Source organism: Chenopodium album, chromosome 10 (assembly GCF_948465745.1).
Source record: "Chenopodium album chromosome 10, dcCheAlbu1.1, whole genome shotgun sequence".
Taxonomy (NCBI): domain Eukaryota; kingdom Viridiplantae; phylum Streptophyta; class Magnoliopsida; order Caryophyllales; family Amaranthaceae; genus Chenopodium; species Chenopodium album.
Genome location: NC_137843.1, coordinates 40739961 through 40748241, shown reverse-complemented (window position 1 = coordinate 40748241; position 8281 = coordinate 40739961). Strand labels below are relative to the sequence as shown.

The 8281-nt window shown below is 39.5% G+C and overlaps 1 non-coding gene across 1 annotated transcript; it reads left to right on the top strand.

Annotated features, from left to right (window-relative positions):
* The first annotated feature begins 6444 nt into the window (after positions 1–6444).
* On the top strand, positions 6445–6550 carry LOC145565729 (small nucleolar RNA R71). The gene has a single exon (XR_014095110.1). It is a non-coding gene; the product is annotated as a small nucleolar RNA R71 (small nucleolar RNA).
* Positions 6551–8281: the final 1731 nt, after the last annotated feature.

Below are 8281 nucleotides of genomic sequence, written 5' to 3'. Positions count from 1 at the left end.
AACTTCATCCTAGAATTATAAAGAAGAACTTTGTCACCTACACAAAACGCCTTTTTCTCAATAAGTTTGTCATGAGCATCTTTAGATCGAGATTTGTAGGTGCTAGCACAATCATAAGCATCAAACCTAAGTTCTTCTAATTCATGAACATCCAACCACTTTTGCTCTCTCGCACTCGCCAAATCGAAGTTGATTTTCTTGATTGCCCAAAGAGCGCGGTGCTCAAGCTCCACCGGAAGATGACATGATTTTCCATAGACAAGACGGTATGGAGTGGTGCCTATGGGAGTCTTGAAAGCCGTTCGATATGCCCATTTGTTTGAGGATGGTAGGGAAGACCAAAATGTTGATGAACGCCATGCTTTCTCAACAACTTTTGGAAAGCATTATGTACAAAATGCGATCCATTGTCACTTATTATCGCCTTGGGCACACCAAATCTCGGGAAGATGATCTTTTTGAATAGCTTCATCAACACCTTGTGGTCATTTGTAGGGGAGGCAATGGCCTTAACCCATTTAGAAACATAATCGACTGCCACAAGGATGTATTTGGTTTCCAAAAGAAGAAGAGAATGGTCCCATGAAGTCAATGCCCCATACATCGAAAACTTCCAACTCGAGGATGGGTTGTTGAGGCATCTCATTCTTCTTTGAAATTTTTTCGATCCTTTGGCACATATTGCAAGACTTGATGAAACCCCAAATATCCTTAAAAAGATGCGGCCACCATAAACCACTTTGGAGAATCTTTGAAGCGGTTTTGGAAACTCCCATGTGACCACCACTAGGATCCGAGTGACACATTTTTAAGACATTCGACACTTCTTCACTTGGAATGCAATGACGGAGCAAGCCATCAACTCCTCGCTTATACAAAATTGGATCATCCCACAAATAGTGTCGAGCTTCTTTCTTAAGCTTCTTTCTTTGATTCTTAGAAAATGAAGGTGGAAACTTCCCACATGCTAGAAAATTAACCAAATCGGCGAACCAAGGGGGTTCCTTCACATCAACGGCATATAAAAAATCATCAAGCATTCTATCTTAGATAGGGGAACCATCATCTCGGACTTGGAAGTCCTTAAGGCGAGAAAGGTGATCCGCCACAACATTCTCCGCCCCTTTCTTATCTCTAACCTCAATATCAAAGGTTTGAAGTTCAATCACCCACCGTAGAAATCTAGGCTTTGATTCCTTCTTAGCAAAGAGATATTTGAGAGTCGCATGATCCGTGAAAACGATGGTCTTGGAACCCAACAAATAACAACGGAATTTCTCAAAAACATGCACAATTGAGGGTTTTTGATATATAATAGATGACATGGAGCCTCTTATCAACCCTTTGACCCAAAACACCTCCAATAGCCGTATCACTAGCATCACACATCAATTCGAAAGGTAAATCTTATCTCGGGGCTTGGACTATGGGGGTGGAAGTCAAAGCTTTCTTCAATTTGTTGAATTCTTCCAAGCATCTATCATCAAACATGAACTCAATATCTTTTTGAAGAAGATCATTGAGGGGCTTAGAAATTAGAGAAAAATCCTTAATGAATCTCCTATAAAACCCGGCATGCCCCAAGAAAGATATCACACCTTTTACATTGATTGGAGGTGGTAGCTTTTCAATGACTCCAATCTTCGCTTGGTCCACCTCTATTCTTTTGTGGGAGATCTTATGACCAAGGACAATGCCTTCCTCAACCATAAAGTGACATTTCTCCCAATTCAAGACTAGATTCACTTTCTCACACCGAGCCAAACACTTTTCAAGGTTCTCAAGGCAAGCTTCAAACAAAACACCTCCCACCGAAAAATCATCCATGAACACTTCAATTCCCTCTTCCAACATATCTCCGAATATGCTCATCAAACACCGTTGGAAGGTGGCGGGGGCGTTGCAAACCCCAAATGGCATTCTCCTATAAGCAAAAGTTCCATATGGGCAAGTAAAAGTTGTTTTCTCTTGGTCATCCTGGTGAATGGGAATTTGAAAGAAACCAGAATAACCATCAAGAAAACAATAATACTTATGCCTTGTTAGTCTTTCAAGCATTTGATCAAAGAAGGGAAGGGGGAAATGGTCCTTTTTAGTGGATGTGTTTAGACGTCGATAATATATACACATCCTCCATCCCGTGACCGTCCTTGTAGGAATGAGTTAACCTTTCTCATTCTCTACAACGGTCATGCCTCCTTTCTTTGGGACAACTTGGATCGAGGAAACCCACCTTAAGCTAGAGATGGGGAATATGATGCCTGCATCCAATAGCTTAGTGATTTCCTTCTTGACTACTTCCCCCATTTGAGGGTGAAGTTTTCGTTGTTTTTCAATGCTTGGTGAGGCATTATCCTCAAGAGTGATGTGGTGCATTCATAAAGCGGGACTAATACCCTTGAGCTCATTAATGGTATAGCCCAAAGCACCTTGGTGCTTTCTCAATACACCACACAACTTTTGAGCTTGGCTCTCACTCAAGGAGGAACTAACAATTATGGGAAAAGTTGAGTTAGGGCTTAAGAATTCATACGTAAGGTGTGATGGAAGAGGTTTGAGCTCAACCATGGGGACACCTTTACCTTATTTTGTTGTAGCCGCTTGAAATGCTTCTTGGCTAGTAATGTTCATGCACATTTGCTCATCAACTTCTTCAATGCTCCCATTTAGAAAATCTTCATACAAATTCATCTATTTGCTAGGAACACCTATCTTTTCCTTGTTCAACAAAACATTCTCAAGAGCATCATTAAAGGTGAGCAATTGCTCATGCAAAGAAGACACAACATGATCAAGAGAGTCAATCATCATACAATTCTCCAAGGAAGAACTTGGATACTTCATGCTATCACTCAAGTCAAATTCAATCACCTCATCTTCTACCTTAAGTGAAATTTTAGCACTCTTGACATCGATCATAGCACCCGAGGTAGCAAGAAAGGGTCTACCTAAAATGATAGGAATGCTAGCATCTTCGTCCATTTCAAGTACCACAAAATCCACTAGAATAAAAAATTTGCCAACCCTCAAAGGGACATCCTCTACCTTACCCTTTGGAAACTTGATTGACCTATCGGCCAATTGCAAAGTAATGTTGGTAGGCAAGAGTTCCCCTAGTTCAAGTCTTTGGTAAACCCAATATGGTATAAGGCTAACACTACCTCCTAGGTCACATAAGGTAAATAGCACAAGGGATGAAAAAGTTTTCGGGATCTTTTAGCTTAGGTGGCATCTTGTTCATTATGATTGAACTACAATTCTCGGTTAAGTTCACCGTCTCCACAACATCACAAGTCCTCTTACCACTCAAAATGTCTTTAAGGAATTTTACATAATTCGGCATTTGGGTGACAACATCAGTAAATGATAGAGAAAGATGAAGTTGTTTGAGCATGTCAATAAATCTTCCTAATTGTTCATCTAACTTGTGTCTCATGAGTCTTTGTGGATAAGGAAGCTTGGGTTTCACAACTTCTCTCTCTTCCTTCACCTCCTTAGGTGGCTCTACCATTACTTCACTCAAAGATGCATCATCTCCCTCATCCTCAACTAAAACCTCCTTGGCACCCTCCTTACTCTTACTTTTGCTAGGAAAACTCTCCTCAAGCACCCTACCACTCCTTGTGACTATGGCATTAACGGGTCTCTTAAGGTCTAGGCCTTGAGAGGGTAAAGAAGAAGAACATGCTTGCTCTTTCAAAGCATTGTCAAGTTGAGAAATTTGGTTTTCAAGCATCTTATTGTGGGTCATCATTTCATTCAACTTCTTACACTACTAAAATTCGGATAAATTGCGACCGTTTTTCTACGACCGTCTGCAAAACGGTCGCAAAATATGAAATTTGCGACCGTTTTTTATGCGGTCGTAATATTACAACTGCTTTGACAACGGTCGCAAATTTGCGACCGTTTTTAGGCTTTTAGACGGTCGCTAGGATGTTTGAACAATTAAAAATAATTCTAAATTAAAATAAATCGTCTGCGATCGTCAAAGACGGTCGTAAATGTCATAATCTGCGACCGTCAAACAGACGGTTGTAAATGTCATGATCTGCGACCGTCAAAGACGGTCGTAAAATTCATAATCTGCGATCGTCAAAGAGACGGTCGTAAATGTCATAATTTGCGACCGTCAGAGACGGTCGTAAAATTCATAATCTGCGAAGCTTTTTTTTTTTATAAAAAAAATTCGGGTATAAATGCCACCCATCTCACCCCAACCCTAATTTACTAACCCTTACGCCGCTCCTCTTTCTCTTTCCTCTCCTCTCTTCTTTTTCTTTCCTCTCTCCTCTGAATCTCTGATTTCTTTCCTCTCTTCTTTCTCTTTCCTCTCCTTACTTTCTCTTTCCTCATCCTCCATCTCTTTCCTAAGAATTGAAGAATCAGAAGTTGATAAATTCACTGCTCGTGTGAAATATTTTTCCTCTACGCTTCTCATTCAAGCTTTGGCTCAAATCGGAAGCTTCGCTTGTGGTGTTGATGCCGACGCTTGCTTTCTCCTCCGCGCTGCTCGTCACGACTGCACACTCGAGCCACCGTCACGACCTCCACCATCACAAGAACGAACCTAAAACAAGTCAAGGTTTTCTATATCTGATATTTAAATTAGGTAGATTGTAGATCTACTTTTATTGTTTCTAATTATTTCTGATTATGTATAATTGTTATATTGTAATTTTAGTTTATAAAATTTGAAAATTTTTGAATTGTTTCATTTCGAATTTATGGGTGATATTTTGTATTTTGTATAATTGTTTTATTTCAAATTTATGGGTAATTTTTTGTATTTTGTATAATTGTTATATTTCAAATTTTGTGGGTTTTGTTTTTTCAATTTTTGATAATTTTGTGGCCGGTGGTGGTGGGTAAGGGTGGTTTTGGGTGGCGGTGTTTGGTGGGTAAAGGTAGTTTGGGGTGAGAGGCAGTTGGTGGTTGTGGGTTAAGGGTTTTTCGGGTGAGAGGCAGTTGGTGGTTGTGTGTTGAGGTTGTTTCGGGTGAGAGCCGGTGGGTTGAGGTGAAGTGGCGGAGGTGGCTGTTTGGGTGGGCGGCGATGGTGGGTCAGTGTTTTTTAGGGTGGTGGTGGTGGTTTGGGTGGGAAGTGATGGTGGTGGGTAGTAGCATTGGGTACAGTTGGTTTGGGTGGTGGGATAACTGGCTGCGGGGTACAGGATGTGGGTGGGTTTTTTTTCTTTTTTTTTGTTTTTTTAAACTGTTTAGCGACCGCCTTTGGCCGTCGTTAATTCTCAAAATTGCGACTGCTTATAAAAACGGTCGTAAAATTTAATATTTGCGACCGTTTCACTTGCGGTCGTTGAAAATATTAAAAACGGTCGCAATAAATCTGCGACCGTCAAACGGTCGTAATAATTTTTTTTTGCGACCAAGGAAATAACGACCACCCCTTTACGACCGTTGACGGTCGCAATTATGAATTGCGACCGTTTTTACTATTTTCTGCGATCGTTAGAGGCGGTCCCAAAAACCTTAATTTTTAGTAGTGTTATCACTCACCGCCATGTAAGTGTTCAACAACTTGGTTTGGTTTTCAATGATTTCCTCCAAGTTAGTCCTAAAAGAAGAAGAGGGTTGAACATAGGAATTATCACTTTGGGTCTTTGGAGCAAAACCGGGTGAGGGACCCTTTGAGCATTGTTTTGAAAATTTCCCTTATTTTGATTGTTCCAATTACCTCTATTTTGATTTTGACCATTACCTTGATTATGGTTACCATAACCTTGGCTATGATAACCATAATTTTGGTTTTGATTTTGGCCACTATAACCTTGGTTGTTGTAGTTACCTCGGGAGTTTTGGTTCCCTTGGTTCCTATTACTACCACCTTGGTAATAGTTGTTAAAATTTCCATGATTGTTGTAATTCATATTCCGTTGAACCCTTTGATTCTCAAACCTTGATTCATTATTATTTGACACATAGTTCACATGCGCATTCACATTCCCATCTTGATCATCACAAACATCCATACATGCGTGAGGGCAATTAGAAGCATCATGATCATACGATCCACAAACATCACAAAACAAGCAACCACTAGGCATGTTACTAGAAAAGGGAGAAGGTTGAGAGTTAGAAGACACACCACTCCCCTTAGATTGGGAGGGAAGATTCGAAACTTGGGAGGTAGCACTTTCCAACTTTGCCTTGATAGCGGACATTTCCTTCCCCAAGTTTGTCATTTGTGAAGACAAGTTGTTTATGGCATTAAGATGATCAACCGAGTACACCAAAGAACTACTCTTGCTAGTTGACTCCCTTTCACCATCTTGCCAATCTCTATAGTACCTCACTACGTCTTCAATTATGTCTACCACTTCCTCCTCCGTTTTATTCATAATGGGACCTCTGGCTCCTCCATCAAGACACGACTTTCCTTGAGGACTTAGACTACCATAAAAGATTTGAATAATTTGGTAAGTAGGAATTTCGTGGTGAGGACACTCTCTTTGATACTCCTTGTATCTCTCCCATGCTTCATAGAGGCTTTCACTAGACTTTTGCTTGAAACCTTGAATCAAAGCTCTAGCCTCCACCGTTTTCTTTTGTGGGTAGAAACGAGATAGAAATTCCTTGGTCACTTCGTCCCATGTCCTTAGAGAATTGGGTTTGAACTCCTTGTCTAACCATTCCAAGGCACGCCCTATCAGAGAAAAGGGAAAAAGCTTGAGGCGGATGAATTCTTGGGAAATTCCATTCACTTTGATAGTATTGCAATATTTTTCGAACTCTTTGAGATGGTTTAGTGGGCTTTCATGTTTAGCCCCACTTTTATTTTGAAATTGTATGCGTAGAGCACGTGGTCATTCATTTGTGCCACTTGATCCGGAAATTGATAGGACAATTACAAGGATTAGAGTTGCTTGACGTTCTTTGAGTTATAGCCCTCCAAGTGAAGAAGAACCGCAACAAGAAGAACAAGCAAGGATGGGAGTCTTATTTCGAAGTCATTTGCCGGTGTTGTAGGTGGAGCAATCCCACTTTCAAACCTAAATGCACCTAGAATCCCCAATTCCTTCAACGCCACCGTTGGATTTTCTCCCATCCTTGCTTGTTCTTCTTGTTGCGGTTCTTCTTCACTTGGAGGGCTAGAACTCAAAGAACGTCAAGCAACTCTAATCCTTGTAATTGTCCTATCAATTTCCGGATCAAGTGGCACAAATGAATGACCACGTGCTCTACGCATACAATCTCAAAATAAACAACTAGTAACATGGCTACAAATGTAGCCAAAAAGAGAAAAATCTTTTTGTTTTTTTTTTTCAATTAAAATTGAAGTAGACTCAACAATTATAGCAAAGCACCGAAAACATTCACCAGCAACGGCGCCATTTTGATTTGTGGTAATCTAGGCCGTTGAAATCTAAAGCACCACCAATCAAACAATTAAGAAAGTCAAACTTATTCCTAGTATAGGATAAGTCCGAGTCGAACCACGAGGAATGAGGGGGAGAATGCTATAACCTAAGGTCAAGCTACTTTGAAGAATGAGAGGTGAATTGAGTAGTAACTAAGGTTTCAATCAACTAATCAAATCTAGAAAATCAATATGATAAACACTAGGAATTAAGGTTCCACATGCAAGCTCAATGATCATGGCAATCAATGAAGAACTCAATTGATTCAAATGTTGCAAAGGACAAACATTAGTTGCGATTAATAGAATTCAAGAGTTAGCTCCTATAAGTCAAAATAGGGTTCACTACGAATGACTAACAAGGAAAATCACAATCAAATTCAACCAATTAAAGCAATTCTCAAATCAAGGGTTCATGTCATTGAAATTTTCTATGCAATCTAGATTAATCATCTAGGTTGATCACTCCTAATCAAATTAACCACATGCACAACTATGGCAACTAATTTAATTGCAACAATTCAATCAACCAATAATCATCAACTAGCAAAAATCATCAATCAATCATGCTTCCCCTTCTCCCTAGCTACTAATCTACTCACAAAACATAATGGAATTGAAAAACAAAGCAAATGGAATCACAACTATCATCATTTCAAGCTTAATAAAAAAGAAAATCAAATTAAACAAATTCTCAAACCAAAGATCAACAATCAAATAAAACATTCAAGAATTAAAGGAACGATCAAGCAAAAGTAAATTCAAAGAAAGAAATTCTCACTAATTTTCATTGATTGATGATGAAATCCAAGCTCAAAGATGTAATTTGAAGTACAAAATAAGTAATCTAAAGTTTCTCTCTCTACTTTCTCTCTCTACTAAATCTGGAAATAAGTCTCAAGTACA